The sequence below is a fragment of the Camelus bactrianus genome, chromosome 11, assembly GCF_048773025.1.
Source record: "Camelus bactrianus isolate YW-2024 breed Bactrian camel chromosome 11, ASM4877302v1, whole genome shotgun sequence".
Lineage (NCBI taxonomy): Eukaryota > Metazoa > Chordata > Mammalia > Artiodactyla > Camelidae > Camelus > Camelus bactrianus.
Window position 1 is genome coordinate 27,116,480 of NC_133549.1, and position 26,870 is coordinate 27,143,349.

General features: G+C 46.5%; 1 protein-coding gene and 1 long non-coding RNA gene across 6 annotated transcripts in view; one reads left to right on the forward strand and one right to left on the reverse strand.

Annotated features, from left to right (window-relative positions):
* Nucleotides 1-26,870, reverse strand: part of GRK5 (G protein-coupled receptor kinase 5) — a 199,407-nt gene that overhangs the window by 150,513 nt on the left and 22,024 nt on the right. The gene's annotated exons all lie outside the window — the stretch shown is intronic.
* On the forward strand, nt 3,737-26,103 carry LOC123612772 (uncharacterized). Of its 4 annotated transcripts, none has more exons than XR_012510113.1 (4): nt 3,737-4,072; nt 9,833-9,976; nt 13,882-13,970; nt 17,676-20,195. It is a non-coding gene; the product is annotated as an uncharacterized LOC123612772 (long non-coding RNA). The 4 variants fall into 4 exon arrangements; XR_006720046.2 differs by having other exon boundaries at nt 19,311-20,195; XR_006720044.2 differs by lacking the exon at nt 17,676-20,195 and adding an exon at nt 24,522-26,103 and having other exon boundaries at nt 3,782-4,072.

A 26,870-nucleotide genomic window follows, 5' to 3' on the forward strand; every position in this document is an offset into this window, starting at 1 on the left:
TCAGCCAAGAGGATGGAGAAACCTAAAACTGTAACCTTCTTGCAACAGGCAAAGATGCACCCCATCATCTCCAGCTGCAGGCAGCAGTCTGGAGAGGAACATACCAAGCCTGTGCTTTGGGAGGCAAAACAGAGTCACCAAAGGAAACAGAATCACCAAGAACAGCCATGTAGAGAGACCTGTGTGGAGTCTCCCAGGTTTCCAATGACCCAGGGACCACTTACACTGCTGGTGGGAATACAAAATGGTACAGCCACTTTGGCAGACAGTTTGGCAGCTTCTTATAAAACTAAACATACTCTTACATAGGATCCAGCAATCGTACTCCTTGATATTTACCCAAAGGAGTTGAAAACTTATGTCCACACAGAAACCTGCACACAGATATTTATAGCAGCTTTATTCATAATTGCCAAAACTTGGAAGCAACCAAGATCTCCTTCAGTAGGTGAAGAGATAAATAAACTGCGGTACCTCCAGACAATGGTATATTAGTGCTAAAAAAGAAATGAGCTTTCAAGCCATGAAAAGACACGGAGGAAACTTTAAGGTATATTACTAAGTTAAAAAGTCAATCTGAGAAGGCTACATACTGTATGAGTCCAACTGTGTGACATTCTAGAAAAAGCAAAACAGTGGAGACAGTAAAAAAGATCAGTGGTTGCCAGTGGGTGGGGGTAGGGAGAGACAAACAGGCAGAGCACAGAGGATTTTTAAGGGCAATGAAACTATTCTGTATGACACTATTACGGTGGATACATCTGTCCAAAGCCATAATGTACACCACCAAGAGTGAACCCTAGTGTAAACTATGGACTTTGTGTCATTTTGATGTATCATGTAGGTTCATCAATTATAACAAAGTTACCACTCTGGTGGAGGATGTTAATCATGGAGGAAGCTGTGCACATTTAGGGGCAGGGGATATATGGGAACTCTCTGTAGCTTCCTCTTAATTTTGTTGTGAAGCTAAAACTGTTATGAAAGAATAAAATGTTAAAAAAAAAACAAAAACAAAAACTAAGTACATGGCACAGCAACTTTCCCATCATCAAACAACCCCAAAATCAGAGTCAAAAAGCTGATGGCAAATGGGAACAAAGCCTGGGGAAATAAGTCCCGCCATGCGGGTGAGAGCAGTAGTCCACCAGCACCTGCGGTCTGAGGCACCAATGCCTAGGGTACCCTGGATGGGCCTGAGAAAGCCTGGGGCTGCAGCGTTGAGACTGGCACTGCGCCCTCAACATCCAGTAACAACCACTGTAAATTGTTTGTGGAGAAATTTACTTAAAGTTCTCTTTAAATGGTCATGTGGAGTCTGCACTCGTGAAGTCACCCACTCCTGATCTTTACAACCTGCTGTACCAAGACAGACAGCAGAATCCCACAATGGAGCTCTCTTTGGGAGAGACTGCACCAAAGTTCCCTTTGTGCCCCCGGCGTCCATCATGGCCTCCAACACCACTGGCCTCAGAGCAGGTGCCAGTGGATGCATCTCAAAAATCACTTCCTTTGAGCTTAGGGTGGAGCTGCCAAGGCCCCCTTCCGGAAATCCACAGTCTACCCATGACCCAGTGTAATCTCTCTGACTGGGCCTTTAAAACCGGTGAAAGGTACCCCATTAATCAATTAGTTGCCCCATCTTCTGAGGCAGGGGGACTGGCATGTGCATAGTATTGAAGGGGAGGATTCTTTCTGATTCTGTACAAGAATTCTAGAATGTCCAGGGTGGAAAGGCCTTGAAGACTACTAAGATAGACTGCCACATCCCTGTCCCTCCCCACAGCCGGCCAGCTTCTGCCTGAAGCCCTCTTGGAACAGGAATCCACTCTCCAGGACAGCTTAGGTCCCTCTGCAATGGTCTTGCCTCCTCTCTCTCCAGTTCTATGAGCTGGACCACAAACAACCTAGACAATCTGATGGGGTCAGGTCTTGTGAAGTTTAAAGGCTATGATCACCTCCTCTGCCCCCCACACCCCCACCACTTCAGTTTCTTCAAGATTCTCTTGTATTTCCAATGCCCTTTCCAAGGATATGGAACGCTGGCCTTTTCAGGTGCAGCTCATCAGTCAGGGCAAAACCCCCATCCACTGTGTGCTGGCTCTGTGCCAGGCCCCACCTAAGCACCTTACAAACAGGCACAGTTAATGCTCATGGCCACCTATGAAAGAGGGAGTTCCTACGCTCAATTTCACAGATGAGAATGCTCAGAGGAGATAAGCAGCACGTCCAAGTTCACGTGGCTGGTAAGAGCCGGCGCCAGGGTGCCACCCAGGTCTTTTCCCATTTAGCATCCATGCATCCTGTATAAGGCAGATGGTCAGAACCTTCTGAACCATTTCTAATGAACAGGCCATCACCACTACATCCAGGAGGATAACATCAACCCACAGTGATGAACACCTTGATTCGACTTCTGGGTCAACTGGGTCCACTGGAAAGACTTTCCCAATAGGATCTCCGAAGAGAGCCCAGAAAACAGAGCCCAACAGACAAGTAACAAGAGCGGCTAGCCCGTGTCAGCACCAGGCTCCGTACCGGACGGTTTCTAAATACTAACTCCTTTCAGCCTCCCACCAAGGTAGGCACCGTTTTTACAGATGAAGAAATACACACAGATCAGGTAAACAGCTTCTCCAAAGTCACACAGCTGCTAAAAGTGCTGGAGCTGGGACCGAACCTCAACTAACCCAGTTCTCAAATATGGGTTTCCTCCTGACCAGTCAGAGGCCCGACCTGGCCCTCCATCACCACAGTCAGCAACTGAACCTCTGCGCATGGGCCAGCGTTGACAGCATGAGTCATTTACGAGTTCTGGACCAGCCAAGGTCTTCAGACTCCAGGAGCGGGTGACTCAGTGTAGCCACCCGGTCCTGGGCTCCAGATTTCTCTTTGTCAAGTGCACAGATCTGTATATGCTAAATGTCTGTTTATTAGAGCAAAACAAAGAAGTCAATGCAGGCAAATAAAATCTGTAGGAAACACATGGTTTCAGCAAGTCACTGGGGCAGCAAACAATAGAAGGGAATGGTCAGGCAAAATCTCTGCAAAGAGAAATTGCCTTGTGGGTCCCAAACCTGCAGACCCCCTACTTGGGCCAGCAGCTTGGGTTGGGAGGAGGGGCTGGAAGACCCTTTAAAGGGGCCAGGCCAGTGTTTGGGAGACCACAGGCCTCCAGGGCGCCTCTCTGAATGACCAGAGCCCCAAAGGGCGTGGAGGATGTGGCGGAACACATGTGCCCAGGGTGGGGCTTCCGGCTGAACGCGCCACCCCTCCCAGCAGTGTTAACAGAGTCGGCGCCTCCCCAGGGCCCACAGTTCCGTCTGACCCGTGAGTTTAGGAAAGCGCCTGTCTGCTATTATTCAGCAACTTCTAGGCGGGCCCTGTTGTTATTATTATTAACAAAGATAAGATTACAACTAATAATAACACGCATGATATTTACATGCGTTTCGTCCTATCGCTTCAGCCTTGCTCTCTGAGGGAGGGTAGAGTTCAAATTCCACACTTGAATTGCTCCAGAGGCCTCACGTGCCAATTCACCCAAAGGCAGATGAAATTTCCAGAGCCTTTTTAAGAACTAAGTGATTTTTTTTTTCTTTGAACGAGTATACCAGGTACTCTGCAGTTTGAGCTGCTGGGAGGAAAATGCCTATTGTCTTACATAAAAATTCCATACTTAACTCTCTACTCCACATCTCTCAGAAGGAACCTCTGAAACCTAGAGACACCCGCCCCCTCAACACACACATTGTGAAATCTGCACATTTCACCCAGCGGATTTGTGAGGGTGTCTGAGCCAGGCCTGGTGCTGCAGACCCAGCCGCGGGCAGTGTGAACCAGACCCGCACCAACCAGCTTATGGTCCAACTGGGGAGGACTTGACTTTGCACAAGAAAACCAGCCAATGTACAATTACAGATTTTGGTGAACACTGGAAAAGGAAGACATGAACAGGAAGAGGTTGTGATGAAGATAACGGGGCTGGCAGCGGCCCACAAAGGAAACCAGCTACTTGGGACAGCACGTGAAGGCTGCCCCGAGAAGATGAGGTTTGTGCCAAACTCTGAAGGTCAGTGAGGAACCGAATGGGTGAAGGGCAGGGAGAGGGTGGAAGGGGGTCCAGGTAGCAGGACCAGAATGTAGGAAGACACAGAAGGAACTCACAGGAGGCCAAACGGCAGGAGTGGGTGAGGCAGGGAAACTGGTGCAAGGTGCTGCTGGCAGAGCGGGTGGGCAAGGGCAAGCTGCCCCCCGCCCCAGAGGTCACCATCCCCCGCCTGGAGCTGGCAGGTCTCTTCTGAGATGGGTCTGGGGAAGAGGTCTGAACAGAATTTGGCAATGCCCGTCAGTCCTGATCACCTTCTCTGGATCAATTCATTAAAGCATGTGAAGTCTCAGAACAGGGCTTGCCCATGGGGACCCTCAATAATGTGAGCCCTCACTGCTCTTGTTGCAGGGCCAACACATTAAGGGGCTGTGGGACACTCTCAGGAAATCCCTTCTTTGGGGACTGGGCCTCTGGACACCCACCTGTGCCCATTCTTCCTCCTCACAGGAAGCAGGCCATGACCATTGTCTATTGTTCCCAAGCAAGTCATACCACGGGAGAGCAAGCAAGTAGGTGTCAGGTCTACAAATTTCCTGTGAAAAGTCCCTCTTTGTTTAGAAATGATGCCTGCTCGGGTCTACGTTTCCATTAGAGACCAAACAGAAACTTGCCCAGGAGAGTGTAGAATAAGGTACAGTTATGATCTGCCCATGACTAAGGCCCCAGCTCTACCCTGAGAAGGGGCCAGAACACACCTCGCCTCTGGAAAGGGGCCTCTGGGCCCACAGGGACTCAGCTACCAGTGAGGGCTCCCCCTTTGTGTCCACTCCCAAATCACCCAGGAGTGAGGCCAGCTGGGGCTCAGGCCTCGGCAGACAATGAACCCCACCTTCAGGTCCACATCTTGAGATGGGTCCAGGACACATCCTGTAGGGCCTAAAGAGACAGTACACCCATCCATCACCCATCTCTCCTCCATGTCCTGAGATGATGAGGATGACGATGACCAAGATGACAGGGACAACACCAGTTGGCATTTATCATGTGCCATGTGTCAAAGACTTAAATCTCAACAACCCTGTTATTATGCCCATTGTACAGATGAAAAGATAGAGGCTCAAGGAAATTATATGAGACCCTAATTGGTAGAAGAGCTAAGATTCAAGCCTAGGCCACTTAGACTTCCAACCTCAAACTCTCGCCCCCTCTGTGCAATGCACGTCACCGAGGGGGTCAAGCTCACTGATGGCGCTGCACTAACTGAGGTAGGTCCTCAGACATCAGGACCAACTGCAGACACCCACACGTGCGGTCTACCAGAAGCTAAGTTGGGACTTCTACAGCAAATTCGCTTCTTTGTACAGAAAAACAGCACATCCGAAAACCAGAAATATGCTATGTTGGATTTTGTTTTTAAATAATCCAATTATTTCTACTTAATGAACACAAAGGTTGTCTGAAAACGGACTTTGCTAATTCAGTTTTCCCATCTGCTGCTTCAGAAGCAGGTGAGAAGAGAAATGACAAATACAAAGAAACATCTCCATCTGGGAGAGCACATGGGGGTGTGGGCGATGCCCAGGTGCAGAACACGGGTTGGGGTGGCACCAGTCGTCTCTACCTTATCCTATGCCACCCGGTGACACACCCTGCAGGTACCAAGCCTGGGTGGGCTTCAGAGAAGACACTCATCTGGGCATCAGCATAAACGAGGGCACCCTGTCCTGCTCTTCTTCGTGTCGGCAGAACTCCATTGGCTTTATTCCCAGCCTCAGAGGACCCTGTTTCCTGTGAGGCTGCATCTTGGGGTTCGGGACCCAGCTGGGCAGACGCCTTAGCAGCCTCCCCAGTCCCACATCACCACTTGTGTGGCTGAGTTGGGACCAGGCTCTATCAGAACCACAGTTTTGGAAATTCTCCTAGAGTCCATTTAATCTGACCCCTTAATTTCACGGAGCACAAAACTCAGGCTCACAGCAGTTGTAGGACCCATTAGCTACAGGATCCAAGACTGGTAAAGGGCTTTTTTCCCCATATCACAAGCACTGTTTAAGAGCAGCAGGATGAGTTCCTGTTGGTGCTGCCAAACAGCTGAAAGACCATGAGCACCTCTCCTGAGTAGGTGAGGGCCTACACCAGTCCCTCCCCTTACCCTCACCTCCACTCCCCCCATCTTGGTTTGTCAGTGAGAAGTGCCAACCATGGGCCTGCCTGGACAGGGACAGACGTCTGACCCAAGACTCCCATCCCTTGACTCGCTGGTTCCTGCACCCTGGAGAGGGTAGATGAGCTCTCTGTCCCAGGAACCCCAATAGCTCGGGGAATTCAGCTGTGGGGACATGAGAGCCACAGGATCACACAGCCTGGGGATGGGGCTTCCTTGTTGGGTCAGGTGCTAAGTCAGCAAGAAACTCCTGAAATAATGAAAGAGCAGCCTTTGTTCCTTATTTTCTGGCCCATTTTGAGCCCTCACAGGCCTGTCTTGAGATGCTTGTTGTATCTGTACAATAAACTCCCTTTATTGGAATTGGTTCTTATGGGGCTTCCTTCCTTGAGACCAAACCAGCCTAAATGGAACTCACTTATTACACACTGGTGCATAAAAACCAATGGGTAAGTGCCAGGTGGTGAGCAGAACAAGAGAGTTAAGAACAGAAAAGAGCACACAGTCCCTGCAGGCCAGAGTCACATCCCAAGTACTGCTCATTTGAAGTAATCACCAACAAGAGGGTCTGGAGTACTTACATGGGACCTGGGCCTGGACTAGAAAGGGAATGAAAAGTTTGAGAAATGCCAGAATCAGAGCAATATGCTACAAAAAGGAAGAAAAAGGATGTCTCATGGTTTGCAGGGTCCAACCCCTTGTAGCTCATGAAAATTACCTGGGTCCACAGGGTCAGCTTTCTAAATGGCTAGCTGCTCCTGCATTAAAACCTTCTATGGCTCCCTAGTGCTAAAGCCTAGCTCTTCACTGAGGCACTTGGCAGTCCCCCTGCCAGCAGCTGGAAGATCCCTGAACAGCTTTGCTGTTTCACACCACAGCTACCAAGAGAAGGCAAAAGGCCACCCATACGTGACCTGGTCTAAAAGTTTACCTCAGTTTACCACCATCCTCAATCCCTAAATCAGAGCCCAGTCAGCTCAGCCTCCAGCACCTTGCCAGCCTAGGAATCCCTTAACTGGCCAAGGTGAGAATGCCTGCAGCCCAGTGCCCAGCTTACTGGGCAGTTATGGACCCAGCCCCCAGACTGATAAGCTGGCACAGGGACCCATCTAAAACCAGCACCAGAAAATAAAACACATCTTCCCACCCCTACCCCAACCCCACCAAACTGGCTAAATCCTGGCCCCATAGGAAAGCAGCAGAAAAGGTCTTCTGGTTTCTCAGCCAACTACCCAATAAGAAAACGCATCTAAGCCTCATTGGCTCCATGTAGAACCCACTTCCCCTGCTTCCCATCCCAGCCACAAGGATTAGATAGCGTGTTTCCTTGGCTGACCCTACAGCTTTACCATTTAGACTTCCTCATCTTTAAAAGCACACAAGTCATAAAAGGGAAAGAAAAGCTCATTGGATGGAGGCTTAGTATTTAGGAAGGACTCTCCTTGGTTAAAAACAACCAGCATTGTTTCTAAAAGTGGGTTAAGAATTCAGACTGCTCAGGCCCACAGCAGCCTCAAATAAACCTCCCCAAGACAATGGACACCACTGTTTTCCACCTTGGGACATCCTCCTAGGAGAAGCCAGGGATGTCCCCTGACTCCAGGTGGCCCCAGGCTCAGCTAAGGACTCGAATTTAAAGGCCCCACTCTCAGGGCTCCTTTTAAATCTAATCACCTCCCAAAGGCTCACCTCCTAAATACCATCCCACTGGAAGTTAAGGCTTCAACATCTGGATTCTGGGGGACACAAACATTCAGCCCACAACCCTAACTTTGGAATGAAAATCCTTGCTCTTCCTCTCCCCTGCCCAGGAGCCTCAGCAAAGGCCTGCTCTACCCTGAGCCTCAGTCTCCTCATCTGTAAAACAAGGCTGGTGATACCTCACTCATAGGGGAGCTAAGAAGACGAAGGAAAGTAAGGAACAGAAAGAAAACAGGGGGACAGATCCTGACATATGTACAGAGCCCCAAAAATTATGGGCAGGAGGGGAGTACTTTGAGACCAGGCACACGTGCTTGATTCACAGAGGGAAGGCTCCTGGGTTCCCAGCAGGGAGGGTAAGATGGGGAAAGGCTGCTGCTGTACAGAGGCTGCTGCGAGCCCCCACTTGCCAGCATCGGGGCAGCACAAAAAGATGGAAGGCATCTTGGAACCTGCCTTGCCAGCTAGACTCTGAAGGATTTGTACTTTCCTCTTTGGAACCTCAGAACCTATACAAATTATAATTTGTGGTCAGTAATAATAACAATCAATGTTTCAATGCTTGGTAGGGGTTAGGCCCTGTGCTAAATGTATCCTGTGCATCATCTCAAGGGAGCCTCAACATTCTTCCCACTTTGCAGAAGAGGAAATTGAGTACAGAGTAGTTACGGGAATTATTCAAGGTCAGACAGCTAAGCGGTGGGTGGAGATTCAAACTCAGGTCATCTGGCTCCTCATTTGACCCCAGCCTCCACCCTTGACCTCCACTCAACCGCCTGCTGAATGCATTCGGTTCTTCTTTAATTTCTCCCTTTTTGGTCTTGCTCTATCTTTCCCCCTCAACAGCCCAAGCTACGAATCTGATAACCTCTGCCAGGCTTCCAGGCTTCCTGGTGGACCTCACACTGTGCTGTGCTGGCACCGGCTTACACAGGCACATGTCAGTTGCAAACATCTTTTCCCATCTCCCTGTTGAGTGACGTCAGGTTGATAGCTTGAAGCCAGCTAAGGAGGGAATATTTACACCACGAAAATCGGCAGATACTACAAATCAGGACATTCTTATACCCAGAGAGCCGGTTATTAAATATTTACCAGCACACCTCTGGCCTCACAGCTACAAAGGTGGTCGAGCTCTATCTGGCCTCTTGCTCAAGAGGCCTCTGTTGAAGTTGCAGACTCAAACCTAAAATTACTCTGTCTGATCAAGTTTTGAATTCCAAAATACAATTGCGAAAACTGAAAATCAAAGGGACACATCATACCGTGACTGCTCCAGGGCACCCCAAGCCACCAGGAAAAGGAAGTGGGCATTGATAGTGGATAACTGTTGTTTGAGTCCACCCAGGGCCCCTCTTGCTGCTGAAGAACTGTCCTGCCCCTACTTACTATGTTATGCTGCCAATCAGTGGCCTGCCACCTGCATATGTCTCATAGAACCCCAACCCCTGTTCACAAGTGTGGACGCAAAACCCAAGCAAGGGGGAGATTATAGCTCAGTGGTAGAGTGCATGCCTAGCACACACAAGGTCCTGGGATCAATTCCCAGTATCTCCATTAAAACAAACAAACAAATAATTACCACTCCTCCCCCCCCAAAAAAACAAGCAAGACCAATCAGTATGCTCTAATGATGTTTGGTCTACTGGGGCTGGCACAGGAATTCTTTCTTTCTGGGGATGGCAAATCTTAAAGACACAGCCATCTTTCCCATCACGGGGAAAGAGATGAGCTGTGTCAGTAAAGAAAGAAGCCAACACTCTGAGAGAAGCAGAACCAAGAGCTCTAGAAGAGGGGGGAGACAGGAAACAGAGAAGGACAATTAGTAGAAGACATCATTTGAGCCCCGCCCAGGATTAAGCCAAACTAAACTAAATGCCCTGGGGTTGATTCCTCTGTCATTTGTTTTGCTTAAGCTAGTTGGAGTTGACCTTCTGTCACTTGAAATGGAAAGAGATTTAACCTAATCACAGTTACCTTGCTGAAATTCAGAAGAACCAGTCGGCAAAATGACACAGGAACCAGTTGAAAACGCCAGTGAGCGGCACCCGAAGCAGCAGGTAAGCAGCACATTTTGGTAACGAACACAGAGCCTCTTGGGGCAAGTGGCATCTGAGAAAAGCATCACCATGAGTCTCTCCAATGTGCGTCCCACCAGCTCTCTCAGAATGTGTGTTATGGAAAAAGAGGAGTCCCACAGTTAGTAATCAACCAGATTATGATACAGGGGACAAACGGGAAGGAGTAAAGATTGAGAAGGAAAAGCCAAGAGCATGATGGAAAAGAGACTCGATTTCCTGTTTACCCACGTGCTCAGACCTTTACGCTAGAAAGGTTTAAAAATCACCTATTCCTGTTTCCCACACTGATGGGGTCTATAGAACAGTATTCTAGGAAATGCCAAGAGATGGTCCAAAAAAGAAAAGAAAAAACAGTGGGATTCCATACCCAAATAATTTTGAAAAATCTGATTTATAAAGTGAAAAAGAATATTTTACTCCCCTGCAGACTTCTTGGAGCCTTTGATATAAGAATGTGCATTGGGAATATCCAAGAAGATGTAGTAAGCAGTATTTTCCCAAATATTTGACCATTGAACGCTTTTTCTCGGATATACCTATTAACATTTTCTGCCATGGTGTTTGATGAACGTTTGTAAAATGCAGGTCTAATCAAAACTCCATATTTACAGATGAAGAAAACAATGGTCAGACAAGTGCTAAAGGCCACAAGGCAACAGATCGGTGGCATAGCTTGAATAAGAAACCTGGTTCCTGACTCCCTGTCCAATGCTCCTTGAAGCTCCATTGTAATGACACCGAAAGAATTTTTGTCAGGTGTCTGTTGGTCATTTCCTGAAGTCAAGGCAAAGAAATACTAACACAAAAGTTTAAGACATTCATATATAATCTTGAGGTGGTACAGAACCAAGTTAGGTTCTGACTTTAGACATGCACACTTGGGTTGCTGTCAGGAACGCAACTTGCACTTCCAAATTCCAAGGGATGACTTTAGCCCGACTACCTGGTGGGCCCCGATCAGCTGCCAAGTGTCTCCACGTGCGAGGGGGGAAATCAAGAACTCACATACATACATCTGACAACACAAAACAGGCAGAGTACAAACATCAGAGTGAGTTACAAAATGAAAGTCAGCTTCTGAGAATAAAATGCAAATATGTCAAAGAAGGCTCATAGCAGAATTAGACCAAAAAATCACTGGGTCAATTTAAACTTCATTGCCTAAAGTGACGGTATTTCCAACTCTTGAAGCGGATGGGGGAAAAAAGAGTTCAATTCAGAGTCAGAATCACAAAGATTCTGGAACAGGTATTAATTAGCTTTCTAAAACACTGACCTCTAGAAAATGTTCTGTCACATCACATTGCATGCTAGACAAAAGAGGCCAAGACCACTTCTAGGCCCATGGTCTAGAACTGTGCTATCCAATACAGTAGCCACTAGCCACTATGTGAATTTAAGTATTATTTAATTAAAATTAAACTAAATTAATTAATTCGGAGGAAGAAGGTATAGCTCAGTGATAGAACACGTGCTTAGCATGCACGAGGTCCTGGGTTTAATCCCCACTACCTCCACTAAAACAATAAATAAACCTAATTACCTCCCCTCTAAAAATTAAAAAAAAAATTAAACTAAGTAAAAAATTCAGTTCCTTAGTACCAGCCACAATTCTAAGTGCTCAGTTGTCACATGTGGCTAGAGACTACCACACTGGACAGCATAGATAAAGGCCACTTCTGTCACCACAGAAGGTTCTATTAGACAGCAAGGCTCCAGACTCTCTCACTCACCTCCCTGGTCACAGCTGATTGGCCCAGGCCAGGCCACCTAAACCAAGGGCAGCCAGCGGACAGCCAGAAGGTTTACAGGGTGATCTACATTGAAGGCTCAGCCCAATAGAGAGGCAGTGACTAACTTACCAACCAATTTCTCTTTTGGGGGACTGAACTCGACAGAGTGGGTCAGTTAGTAGTGGGGACATAAGAAGAGACGCAACAGCAGAAATCATGAAGTAGGGAGGGAAGCCACCAGTGGAGAGAGCCGTATTGAAAGAGGGCCCATGGGGAACAGCTGGAAGGAACCGTCTATTACCTGAAGAAAGCACACCTTGACTGTCACATGTTGGCCTGACTTCCAAAAGCCCTCCGCCTGTGACTGTCTGCCAGAGCCAGCTGCCCCTGAACACAGGGCAGCTGTGAGGGCCATGAACAGAACCCTGGCAGCAGTCCTCAGCTAGTGACTGATGGGGGATGGCTTACAGAACCCAGCTGCCTGGCCCCTTGGGTGGGAGAGACCTCAGGCTTGTGTTCTGTACTGGTTTTCAGAGTTCCCATGGGGACAGAGCATGTGCCGCCCTAACTGGTAAACTGCTTGACAGCACACTTTTTTTTTTTTTTTTTTTTGGCTTCCTTCCTTTTCCTCTCACTTCTCCACTCCCCTCCTGGTGTTTCCTGGGACCACCCCCCAGATAAACCACTTACACTACACTCACTGCTTCAGAGGCTACTTCTGGTGGAATCTGAACTAAAACAGGTAAGGTAAACAGAGTAGGTCTTTGTACCTTGCAAATAAAAAAGCCAAACATATATATTGGCTCTGATCAATCTGAGGGACTAGAATGTAATAAAAGACAACGAACGCTCACACATCACTGGTGGGAACGCAAAATGCTACAGCTCCTTGGGAAACAGCTTGGAAGTTTCTTATAAAGTTAAACATACACTTACCATTTGACCCACTCCTATATATTTACCCAAGGGAAACGAAAACTTATGTTCACACAAAAAGCTGTTCATGAATGTTTACAGTGGCTTTATTCATAATTGCCCAAAATTGGAAACAACCCAAATGTCCTTCAACTGCGGAGCAGATAAACAAACAATGGAATACTACTCAGAAATAAAAGGGAGCTGATACACGTGGTAATACGGACGAATCAAACAGCATTATGTTTAGTGAAAGAAGCCAGACTCCAAAGACTATATTCTGTGTGATTCTGTTTATACGACATTCTTGTAAAGATAAGACATAGGGACAGAAAGCAAATCCATGGTTGCCAGAAGCTGGGGGTTGGGGGAAGTGGTGACTATAAAGGACTCTGGAGGAACTTCAGAGGGTGATAAAAATGTTCTTGATTGTGGTAGTAGTTACATGACTGTATATATTTGTTAAAATGTGCAGAACTGTGCACTTTAAAAAGGTGAATTTTTTTATCCTAATGAAACAAATGAGGAAAATTTTAAACCTACAGCATCCCTTCATCAGTGGGCTCAGCCACTTTGCTCCAGCTCTCTAGGGACAAGACATACTCACACCTACAACACTTCCCCCAGGGCAGTCATATCAGATTTGGGGAGCTGGGGGAGATTAAAAATCTAACTCAAAAATCACTGCTTTAGCTCCCCCTTAGGCCAGTGTAGGCAGCTCGCCAGGCAGAGAATGTTGACCAAAGTTTCCACGAGACAGATTAGAAAAAACTTCCAAACACTCACCAGAAAATTCAAGGAGACATCAGGGGGCTGTGATTGGAGTTAAAATGAAAGGGGCATCAATGGATAAACAAAGTGTGGTACCACCACACAATGGAATAGCACTCAGCCACCAACAGGAACGCAGCATGACGTCTGCTCCAACGTGGATGAACTTTGAAAATATTATGCCAAGTGAAAGAAGGCCCCACAAAAGGCCACATTTTCTATGATCGATTTATGTGAAATGTCCAGCAAAAGAGAACACAGATTGGAGGCTGCCCGGAGGCACCACAAATGGGGAGTGACTGCTCACAGGTACAGGGCTTCTTCTGAGGGTGACAGAAGTGTTTTAGAATTAGGTAGTAGTGATGGTTGCACCATATGGTAAATGCACTAAAAAAAATCACTGAAATGTACACTTTTAAATGGTGAATTTTATGGTATGTGAATTATCTCAATTTTTTTTTAAAGGAAAGAAGAGAAAGGTGCTCAAAGGCCAAACCCTCAGTACCAGAAACTTACAGCCATGACCTCAGAGTCCAAGGAAAGTGGCTCAGAAGGTGAGGGAATGGGTGGAGGTGGGAGTGGGGAGGAGTGGGGGGTGCTGCGGCCCAGGACCACCTCCCCAGACACACAGGCCTCAACCCCGAAGCCAACATCAGCCAAGTTCCCTAAATTCTCTGAATCCTCAGAGCCTTTCTGAAAAGAATAGAGGAGACGGGGCTGGGGGGTGACCAGTGACTCCTGGGGCGGGGGCTCCGATTCTGCCCACATCCCAGCATAGTTTCTTGATCACAGCTGTTTCCCTATCAGACCTTGAGCCCCCAGAGCACAAGGGCCAGGTCTGCCTTGCTCACCACTACGTCCCCAGACCCCAGAGCATATGTGACACTCAGAGTGACTGAACGAATGAGACCAGAGTGGAAAATAAAATACTGCCTAAAATGTAGCACAATATACTCTCTGAAGACTAAAAGAGCGCAGAATAGACAAAACCTTTTTCTGGGCATGAAGAGACAGGATTCAAGTTCAAGTTGTGCCACCCTGAGTGGGCCGTGGGTCTTCTCTGGCCGTCAGTTTTCTCTTCCTTTAAAAAGGGGTGTTTGGCCAAGATAACCTTTCAGCACTTCCTCCCAGACTGAAGCACTGTATGATTCTGAAAGTATTTTTCCAAAATGATTAGAATTAAGACAGTGCCATTGCAGGGGGGACAGTCACCAGCTCAGAAGGCCCAATGTGTGACTTATCCTCTCTGGCTGGGGTTTGGTTTAGTCTAAAGGCAAGAGTCAGAGAAGACACATCAGCCTTGTTGACTAAAGCATATTTTCCATCAGGTGTCACAGAATTCTGTTCTTTCTCCTTTTCCCCAAGGGACTCCCCCAAAACAGTCCACACAAGCATGTGAAAATAAATGTGTCCTGTGGAAAAGCATGCACACATACACACACACACACACACCCCTGGAGCAAAGAACCGCCAGGCTCCCCCTCCCCTAGGCCAAGCTCCAGAAGCCAGATCTGGGAGATATTGCATTTTTGTGAAATTGTGTCATTATTCACAAAGAAGTTCACTCTCAGGCCTCACATCCACTCGAGAGCTGGGTTGGGCTGCCCAGAGCCACAGTGAAGAAAGAGCTGGCCACTTGCACCATTTTTATGGTGAGCTATGACATCCAAACAAGCTTGGGTGTGTGCAAGGGACGGAGCTGGGCTGCTGGTCCAGCCTTGGAGAAGCTGTGCATCACACACCAGGGACCAGGCTCATGTAGAGCTTGGACTCAGTCAATGAGGCACGTAAAACACAGCAACTGCATCGAGGACTCCAGGCTTCTGGTTGAAGGGTCGGGGGAGGCTTGTTCCTCTCCTCCATAAACCTCCCACGGGCAGGGTCCAGGGGGCTGCGGAGACCACCACGACAGGAGAAACAGACATCAGTGACCTAATGTGAAAAGTTTTCTGATGCAACCCTGAACCCGAGACAGTTCATGTCTGCCCCAATCCCCCATACCTTTCCTTGGAATCTGGGGATTCCACCACTGGCCAATGTAATCGACAACGGAGCTCTACCACTGAGCGCTGAGGGGCTGTGGGTGGTGCGGACACCAATGCATCATCCCTGGGCTGTCACTGCTGAACCGTCTGCAGGCTCAGAAGGACATGGCAACGGCACCCTCACCAACAGGTTAGGACAGCCAGGGTCTGAAACCAGCCCAGAGCAATGAGACCGTCAGTGAAAGCCAGGCCAGCATCCCCTACCAGGCGTGGGACAGGGCCTTTGCAGTCCACACTGACAATGACCCTCACCCTCCAGTGTCTGTCAATTCCCCTGAGGAACTCCTGGCCTTTCAGACACTTGGTTTACTGGCCCCAGGGGAAGAGGAAGACTTAAGTAAATCTGGGCACATTCCAAAGTTCAAACCTTCAACCATGGCCTCATCTCTCATCTTCAGGGAAGAGAAATGTTATTTATTGGGGTCTTCACTAAGACCCCATAAACATAAGGCAAAAACAAATGAATGCCCCTAAGCCCCTCACTGACCCCCCACTAGTCAGGAACTCACAACTAAAAGCAAATTCAGGAAGGCCACAATTCCACCTCTTAACAGTCTCACCTTTGCCTGTAAGTCAGGAGATAAGCAGAAGTATAGAATGTTCTACAGGAACATGGGACGGTGGCTTTAATGGGGAACACAAGGACCAGAAGGAACGCTTTGCCTAAGGTCACGCTGATACTCAGGGTAGAACTGAAACCAAACTCAGGTCTTATGACTCCTGGTCCAGTGCCCTTCCCCCCAGCGCCCCAGTGTCACCGGTGCACCCAGTAGTCGGGGCTCTGGGGGCCAGTGGAGCCACACATCCCAGGGAAAGACTCATAGAGCCTCCCACTCCTTGGCACTGGGAAAGGGCTACACTCCGTTCCCTGGGATTCAGCTGAGCCTCTCCTGGGAACTTCATCATCTCTGCCCTCAGGTTCCAAAAAGGGAAACAACAGGGCACTCTCTGCCCATCACAGGCCAGGGCTGCCGGGCTCAGAGCCCAGTGATCCGCCAGCTGCCCATGCCACCAGGACCAGAGGCTGGGGCTGGCAGTCAGGTGTTTTCCCTTCCACACACCTGTCTCCAAGACAGTCCTGCTACTTGCACTCCTGCTCAAGCAGCACCAGCATGCCGTGCAGACCAGCAGTCACAGGGACCCGCCAGGGAGAGGGCTCACTGCAGCCCTCCAAGCCACATGCCTTATGCCATGTCCCTGGACCCAGGTTGAGCTTGGCACACTTGTCCAGATGTAGCAACATCTCAAGGCATAAGGGTAGGATGAAAAAAAGAAAACACGCCTCCCATTCATGGGAGAGCAGCAAGTGGGAGATGCGCAGGGCAAGGGAGGAGGGTGCAAGTTCAAGACCACCAGGATCGAGGCCAGTGCCTCTCAACACCGGGACATCTGCGGTGTCTGGAGATATTTACTGTTGTCAAAACTACGGGGGTGCTCTGGGCATCTATGGATGCTGTTAAACACAGGACAGCACACAGGACAGCCCCACCCCCTCAACAAAGGATTATCTGGCCCCCAAATGTCAACAGTGTCAAGGCTGACAAGCCCTGCTTTAGATACTTACCTGTGGGAAGAAGGTTTTTTTCTTTTCCTTTCTTTCCCCCAGGTCCCTTTCATCTCCGCTGTATAAGATAGCAAGCAAATTAACATGGGAGTAGACAATTACAACTTCAGATAAACATTCACAGCCTGTCAGAATGGAAGTTTTGGCTTTTCATCCATTGCAACGACTATCAGTCACTCGGGTGCAGGAAGGAAGGCCAACCTTTGGGAGAATAACTCGGAGTAGAGACAGCCTTTAAGAGGAAGTTCTCAGTATGTTCTTAAAAAGTTTAAGCATCTCAAAAAGGCCTTCGTGATGCCACAAACATCCAACGTGTGCTGCCTTTTTCACTGGATCGAATAAGCAGCACTCTGGCAGGGGCTCTGGATACAGCCTGCTTTTTGTTTTAACGTGGTTTTAATCAGGGAATGGGGGGTCTTCGTTCCTCCAGGAAATTCTGTCAAATGTTTCACATTCCTCGTAGAGAACAACTAAACCGTGGGGTGAGCAGCATTTTGTTGTTTCTTAACGTCAGTGTGAGAGGGGAGAAAAAAAGTGAGGAAGGAAAAAATGCAGATGTTCGTCATTGAAAACACACTCAAAACCAGAAACATTCTTCCCCTCATGCGCAAGGTCAAGAATATCTGGGTAATTTGCTTCGTGTTTTGCAGACATGCTAATGGAACATGAGAAATGCTGTTGCAAAGGCCCTTGACAGGCGCGCCGGGAGACGCCTAAAAATAGGCATTTCACCCCAAGGAGAGTTATCTGTTAGAACTGCATCATTCTCAGCATGGCTGAGCAGCACAGACTGTGACACCGGGGCATGAAAAATATAGTAACGGGCGCTATGACAAATTCTCTGTACTTAGAACAAGAGGAGATAAACTGGGCTGTGACTAAGCCACTCGCTTTGAAGCTCACTTCCAATTTTCCACGTAGCTCCTACCCAGCTATCAAGATGCTGATTTGGGAAAGTGAGGGGAGAGGATGGGGCATGTCTGACATCACCTTATCCCTTCCTGGAAGTAAAGGAGTGGCGTAGAAAGTTTATAGACCTCCAGCAAGTTACGAAATTTCTCCGAGCCCCTCAGTTTTCGTTTGGAAAATAGAGGTGGTTGTGAAAACTAAAACTGAGAATGTATGAGCCCCGGGCTCAGCCCGGAGGAGGCCCTCACTCAACAACTGTGAGCATGTGCTGATTTGAGGAGACAGCTTTCCAGGCAAGGTCGACCCAGAGTGCTCGAGGGGAAATTCTGCCTCTCAAGAGCCTGTCAGGACTCAAATCTCCTCAGACTCAGTTATTTTATCCATTCTGTGAGTCCCTATCCAGCCTGGTCATGAATGTGGGACAGCAGGGACTTCTGGGGGCAAAAATTAGTGAAGTCCTTTTGCAAAGCGATTTGGTAGCACTTAATCCACATCCCTCCACCACCAAGTCCACCTCCAGGCATCTGCAATCTCCACTTCTGGGGGTCTGCAGTGTCCTCCCAGGAGTCTACAATCTCCACTTCTGGGGGTCTGCAGTGTCCTCCCGGGGGACTGCAATCTCCACTTTCGGGGGTCTGCAGTGTCCTCCCGGGGGTCTGCACAAAAAGGTACGATAATGATGCTGGAACAATGATGCTGCAAGAGTTGCTAATCTTAATGGAGCATTTAAAAAGTTCTAAAGCCTTTATGTGTAACTTAAACACATACACTTGACACATTATAATCTGGTATATTCTACATGTGGTATTTATTTGATATACATTAAATAATTGAACCTTACAAAGTAGGTTTTATGATTATTTTACAGAAAAGAAAGTGGAGACATGGAGAGATGAGTAATTTGCCCTAGGTCAGGGGTCAGCAAATGTTTTCAGGAAGAGGCCAGATGGTAAATATTTTAGGTGGGCCAGATGGTTGCTGTCACAACCACTCAGCTCTGCTGTTATAGCATGACAGAAGCCCCTGACAACAGGTAAACAAAAGAGCATGGCTGTTCCAACAAACCTTTATTTATGGACCCTGACTTCTGGATCTCATATGACTTTCATATATCAGGAAATATCATTTATCTTTTGATTTTTTTTCCCCCAACAACTTAAAAAGAAGAAAATCATTCTTGCCTCGCAGGCCATACAAAAACATGAGCAGGGTGGATTTGGCCTGAGGGCTGTAGTTCACCAACACTGCCCTGGGTAACACACACACACACACACACACACACAGACACTGCCCCTCAGTGAAGTCCTGTTCAAAGCCAAGCAATCTAGTTCCAGAAGGCAGTCATGATCTCATGCTTTCTTTACTTCATTTAATAGCAAAAAGAAGGAAGAAAAAAATGGCTCAATAATTACGCATGCATATTATGGGATGTGCCGCAGCATTAAAAAGTCATGCACACACGGATCGAACAGAAGCAGCTCTGGACGTGTTAAGTGAAAAAAGCAAGTTGTGCATCAATACATACATCATGGCCCTATACGTGTATTAAAAATAAAACTAATTGTGTGTATTGTGTATATGTATATACACACTTGTTTGCAGACATATCAATAGTGAACATAAAGAAAGAGGTCTAGAAAGAAGAGGAAGCCTTCATGGCCAGGGAGGGCAGTGGGTTGATGGAGGGGAAGGGAATTTTGAACTCTGTTGTGTATGTATGCTGCTTTATAATTTGAACCTTTTACATCCCAAATGCATCCTTCTATTCCTTGTATAATAAGAGAAAAAAAATGGAGGTCCTAGTGACAAGGCACTACTACTAACATACTTTGAGCTCTCTGAGCAATTTCCACGTACCAAAAAAAAGCTGGTTATAATTAATTACTGTGGACATTCTTTCCAGAAGGGAAAACAAGCAACAAAGGTGACATAAACTATAAGTGAACACAGCTGTGTCTCTCCCTGTCTACCAATGGTGATTTTTTTAATTGCATATATGCATAACGTAACCTTCTCTCGACAACATCAACCCTCAAACCAAGGATGTCAGTTGCAAACAAAGCCAACAAGGTTTGCATCTGGTGTGTGATATTCCAGGCCTAGCTTTCTTGCCTGCATGAACTTTAATTTATGAAGTTATTTTGGTTTGCTCAACTGGCATGAGCACAGCCAAAGGGGGAGTCATCAACCGGGGAAATGAGATTTCCCTCAGTGCCAATTTTTAAATCCAGCCTCCAGGTCATCTTATTTTTTTGGATGCTTCCCACAGTCACATTTTTTGTTTGTTTTATATGAAAGAGCACATTCCCTTTCCCTAAGCCAGCTTTACCATTTTCCAGGGCTCTTATTAAACGCATCTTATTCAGATGGAATGTTCTCAGAGTTTCCGCCTTTCTCTGGCCTGGGTAGGAGGCCTGGAGTAGATGACAGTCATGCAGACCCCGCATTCTAGGCCGCCTCTGTGCGCCCCACAATCACATCTGCAGAACAAGAAGGTCCAAGATCCCACTCTGACCCCAGGATCCCAGACTCTGCTCAGATCTGTAGCAGACCCCAGTGGAGCCCTCAGCCAGTCTCTCTGTGTCCATTAAAACAGCAGCTGCCACAGCAGAATGTGGAGGTGCTAAAATGCAAATCTGGGAGGAGACAGGTCTTCTCAGGTGACGTTCCCATCAGAGTTGTGAGGGCCTTCTGTTGACCCCAAAATGAATGTTTTCAATACCAAGCAGCATCTGATTTGGAGGGTCCAGGAGGGAGCTTTAAATCTCAACTGGGCACGCCACACTAGTCCCAGATTCATGACATAACTGTATGCATTGCCAAAACTGGCAAAAACACAGCTATCCTGGCCAGTGTTTGAACCCATCCAGCTGTCTTGTGGCCTTCAGATGCCATGTCTTCCATGTGGCCATTTCCTAGTTGATTGATTTATGGTGGAACATTACTTGCCCCTTCGGATAGGGCAATTATAATTTCTTGCTTTTGTGATGGGGTCAATTTTATGTTTTCCAAATGCTCCCCCACTACACTGGGAACAGAAAATAAACTGTTACACTATTTATTTGAGATATATTGCATCCAAAACAATAAAATACTTAGGAATAAATCTGACCAAGGAAGTGAAAGACTTATACATGGAGAACTACAAAACACTGATTAAGAAAATTAAAAATAACTTAAAGAAATGGAAAGGTATTGCAGTCTCTTGGGTTGGAAGAATCAATATTGTTTAAATGGCCATACTGCCCAAGGCAATCTACAGATTTAACGTGATCCCTATCAAATTACCTAGGGCATTTTTTACAGAAATAGAACAAATAATCTTCAAATTTATATGGAATCATAAAAGACACAGAATTGCCAAAACAATACTGAAGAGAAAGAACGAAGCTGCTCACAGTGAAAAAAAAAATATGACAATGAATATATGCATGTTCATGTATAACTGAAAAATTGTGCTCTACACTGGAATTTGACACAACATTGTAAAATGACTATAACTAAATTAAAAAAATGTTAAAAAAAAAAAGAACGAAGCTGGAGGAATAACCCTCCCAGACTTCAAACAATACTACAGAGCTACAGTAATCAAAACAGGATGGTATTGGCACAAAAACAGACCTATGGATCACTGGAACAGAACAGAGAGCCCAGAAATAAACCCACAGACATACAGTCAATGAATCTTCGACAAAGGAGGCAAGAATATACAATGAAGAAAAGACAATCTCTTCAGCAAGTGGTGTTGGGAAAACTGAACAGCAGCATGTAAATCAGTGAAGTCACAACAATCCCTCACACCACACACAAAAATAAACTCAAAATGGCTTAAAGACTTAAATATAAGACAAGACATGATAAACCTCCTAGGAGAAAACATAGGCAAAATGTTCTCTGACATAAATCTTAGGAATGTTCTCCTAGGGCAGTCTACCCAGGCAATAGAAATAAAAGCAAAAATTAAAAAATGGGACCTACTTTAGATACAGAAATAGATATAGTTTTTTTTAAATGGCATCCACCTTCTTAACACACTTTTAAGTACACAATACAGTATTGTTAACTACAGGTTCAATGTGTACAGTAGATCTCTAGAATTTACTCACCTTGCATAACTGGAACTTTCCCCCTGTTAAACAGCAACTTCCCACTGCCCTCCTCCCTCCAGCACCTGGTTACCTCTATTCTACTTTCTGCTTCTATCGATGTGACTATTTTAGATATCTCATATAAGTGGAATCATTCAGTGTTTGTCCTTCTGTAACAGGCTTATTTTACTCAGCATAATGTTCTCAAGATTCATCTATGTTGCTGCATGTGGCAGGATTTCCTTCTTTTTCGAGGCAATATAATAGTCCGTTGTATGTATATACCACATCTTCTTAATCCAGGTATCTGTCAAAGGACTTTTAGGTTGTTTCCATCTCTTGGCTATTGTGAATAATGCCTCGATGAACATAGGTGTACAGCCATCTCTTTGAGATCCTAATTTCAATTCTTTTTGATAAATACCCAGAAGCGGACTTGCTGGATCATATGGTAGTTCTATTTTTAATTTTCTGAGGACGCTCCATACTGTCTTCCACAGCAGCTGCTCCATTTTACATTCCCACCAACAGTGAACAAGGGTTCTGATTTCTCCACATCCTTGTCAACACTTGTTATTTTTGGTTTCTTGATAATGACCATTCTAGCAGGTGTGAGCTGTTATCTCACTGTGGCTCAGATTTGCATTTCCCTGATGACTAGGGATGCTGTGTAACTTTTCATACACCTGTCAGCCATTTGTGTGTCTTCTTTGGAGAAATATCTAACTCCTTTGCCCATTTTCAATTGATTTATTTTGTTTTTTGCTATTGAGTTATAGGAGTTCCTTATATATTTTGGATATTAATCCCTTGTCAGATATGCGGTTTGCAAATACACAGTTTACTTTAGAGCAGTGTAATATGGCTTATTTAAATATAAGATTTTCAGACTTCTATATCAGGGGTTGGCAAGACAATGCCTGTGGGCCAAGTCTGGCCCAATACTTGTTAAAAATAAATTTTTATTGACACACAGCCATGTCCATTTGTGTAGGTGTAGGCTATGGCTGCTTTCAAGCTGCCATGGTAGAGTTCAGTAGTTGCAGCAGAAACCACATAGCCCACAAGCCTAAAATATTTACTATCTGCCCTTTTCAGAAAAAAAGTTTGCTAAACGCTGGTACATAGGATCAAGGCTTAAAAGTGTATGTCTATTTTGGTCCCAATCATGTGACAGAAAGGACTATTCTGGGTCAGACTATTCTATTTAAACACTGACTTTTGTGACTGAAAACGACTTTAAATCCAAGCTCTTCCCATGCAAGCATGTACGTTACTGATGAGTCTCTGGTGCTACTAGGAGGTGCCTATTCTTACACAGCTGGTGGACAGTCATGGTTTTCACTCATTGGCACTCCTTCCTCCCCTTCTGTAACAGCCATGCCACCTGACCGCCTCCATCCTTCCCTTCCTCCAACTCCAGCCACAGGGCAGGCAAGTGATTTTGTGCTACCAAAAAGTGTATTTTCTGGGACTTTCCAGCTGGTTTTCAAAAAAGATGCTCTCTTTGCACTGGAGTTGCTAAGAGAGCTGCTCTGGGAACCCCTGAGCAGCCAAGAATTGAGTGGAGGAGAGACCAGCAGAACTGACAGTGAGGGACAGAAAGAAACCCCAGGGACACCGTTAGAATCCTGGATCCAGAAATCCAGCAATACCCTAGATTCCCAGACACATGAGGCCATAAATTGTCATTTTTGTTTAAGCTGGTTAATTTATGTTCCTGTCACTTGCTACCCAAGGATTTCTGAGTCCTGCAGTTGTGGTCTTTTCATGTTCTATTCCTTGTATATAAGGAGTATATTAGTTTCCATGTTTCTACGTTATCTTAATAATTTTCACCTTAAAAAATTAATTAATTAAAAAAAAATTTTTCACCTTTAGTGGGTACAGAACCCATTAGATGAGACAAACCTGACCTGGCTACCCAGCCTGCTGATACAATGCAGACCTCTCTGGCTGCCATAAGCCTACCTCGGCAAATCTTGCATGCAGCAGACAACCAGCCAGGCACCACGATGCCATGGGCAGCCCTTGTCATGCAGGAGCCAATCAGGTGCCCACCTAATCAACAAGCCCAGGTACTGCCAGCCTGGCACCAAGGCACAGTGAGACTGTCTTCCCACTGTCAATGAGGCATTTAGCTATGAAGCCCTACTCCATTCCTTTCCCTGCTGGACCTCACACCTCAGAGCTAAGGATTCCCTACTTAGCAGTAAACTTACCCACTCAGTGCTCAATATTCGGCCTCTTGGTCTTTATTTTTTCCTTTAACATAGTGTAAGTTAGTTGTGTTCTTTGCAAGCTTTTCCCTCAAGGAGGCAAGTTCCAGATCAAGATAGATAAGGTGTCTGCCCGGCCACACCAACTGCCGCAGTGCCTGGGACCAGAGCAGGGCTCTGTGCCTGTTTGTTAGGAGGGTAAATAAATAAATGAATATGTCCTAAGTGCCCACACTACACCATTTTCCACAATCATATATAACACTGCCTCTTTCTACAGCCACGCCAGCTTCATTCTGAAGTTCCCAGAGCTGTTTGTGGTCAGCAGTGCGGGCCAGAATCTGCAGAAAGACCCATGTTAGGACAAGCTTCTTGAACATTTTGGCGAAGCCTCATTGGACCTGCCAGCTGCTGAGAGGGCTGGGAAAAGAGAGCGCTGAAGGCCATCTGTCACATGTCCCCGACATGAAATTGCTCCAGGGTTACTACCTCCCTTTGCCCACAGGACGCAGCCCTCCTGTGACCACATGGGGGCCACGGGCCAACCCCTCACATCAGCATGGCCCACCCTAGCTCACTGATGCCCTTTGCCCTTCTCCATTTGTTCTCACTGAAGCCCTGGAATTAGGCGGCAGTACCATCCCCAGTTTACAGATGAGGAAACCCAGGCTGAAGAGAACCATTTGCTCTAGGTCACTCCGCCTAGGAAGTGTTACATTAATGAAGGAGGGAGGCCTGAGTAAGCAAACTGTAAGCCAGGAAATACCCCAAGGTTATGAAATTCAAACCCTAAGTCAGAAACAGCCAACTAGGCTTTAAGTGACAGTCAGTCAAATAATCTCCATTCTTTGCTCCCTCACTTTCTCTACCTATGTCTTTCCCCAGCTGCTGTCACAGGAACACTTATAACACTTATAACTTCTGGTTTGGCACTGCCCAGTTGGAATTGATTTTTTCTCCAATAAACTCCTAAATGTTTAATCTCAGTTTATCCTTTAGCATCAGTGACTAGAGCCCAGATTTTGTTTAAAAAATTTTTGCAGGGGGTGAAGTAATTAGGTGAATTTATTTATTTATCTTGTTTAATGGAAGTACTGGGGATTGAACCCAGGACCTTGTGCGTGCTAAGCAGGCACTCTACCACTGAGCTATAACCTCAGAGCCCAGATTTTTTCAACCATTAATCCCTACATTTGCAATCAACCATGGTCAAGTGGCCCCAGCAAAGGACCAAGAGTCTGGCATGAGCCTATTCCCTCTGACCGCAGGGTGCTCTGGCCTGGGCATGTGCATTCCTGGATGTTCCAGTGAAGCAGCATCAAGTCATGGACCTCTCTGCATCCTCTTTCCTTTCAAAACCCTGCTTAGGGGCCTGCCCACGTGGACAGAAGGCCGCTCCAAGCCCTCCTTCAGCCCCCACTTCCCCTACAGGGTTCAGGCCTCCGACTAGGAAGCTTTTACTTCATTCTACTTGTTTTTTTGTTTTGTTTGAATGAGCTTTCTCAAAAATAAAACTTACTTCCTCTCTTTCCAACAAGAAGTCAGATTCTGAAGGTTGTCATTTAGATTACAAAAAAGAATCATATATATTTAAACAGAAAATCATGTTTTTCAAATGCCTTGGTTTCAACACTGCCTTCCCAAACAAAGTTTTCTTCCGAGTCTTTTCCTGCTCTTTCATGGTAGAGTGACCATGTAATTTATTGTCCAAACAGGAGTCCTTTTAAGAATGAAAGGGGACACTATTAATCCTGACATGGCCATATGATCACCCTTCTTTGTAGGGGGAAGGGTTGTCACCATTTCTCGACAGGGCCCAGGAGAATGCGGTGCACCACTTCCAGACAGCAAATTGCATTCAGGTACATTAACGTTGGGCCGTGGAAGAGTCAACAGCCACAGAGTCCACTTTTAAATAAAGAATAGTATTCTGTTCACTCCACTCTCTGACCCTGGAGCTTGAGTATCTGACAGAAGAGAGATGTCTTCCCGCTTGTTGCCCAAGAAGGCAAAGAATCTGGCTTTAAGGATCTTTATTTTCTAGCAGTAATTCTAATGTACTGAGACTAAACCTTTCCAGTCCTCGAATTTTCTCAGGCAGTGAAGGGTGGTGTCTAGTCTCAGAACAAAGAGGGCTGGAGAGATCACAGGGACCATCCTAGCTGCTGGGCAGGGCCACACCCATCATTCCAGATGGAATCGAATCTCTGCCCTTTATTTTAAACCTTCAGAGGAAATCGTGCCACCTCCTGGAGTGAGTCAGTCCAAAGTTTAACTGAGATATTCAGGGCTTGGCACCCCTCCTTCCGGTCCACCCTCCACCCAGGAAGCCTCCTACACTGTACAGGGTGCCTTCTCCACAGCAGATCAGAAAGCCCTCTTTGGGCCCAGAAAATATTCAGGACATGAAACACACACACACACAACACACACACACACACACACACACACACACACAACACAACACAACACAACACACACACACACACACCCTCTCTCTCTCTCTCTCTCACTCCTGAGCTCAGCATGCTCCCCTCCTGGCCTTTTAATCCCCAGGCAGACTGTAAATGGAAAGGCAGGAAATGCAAGATGCGAGGCCTGAGCCATTTCCATCTTAACTCCAGCCCTC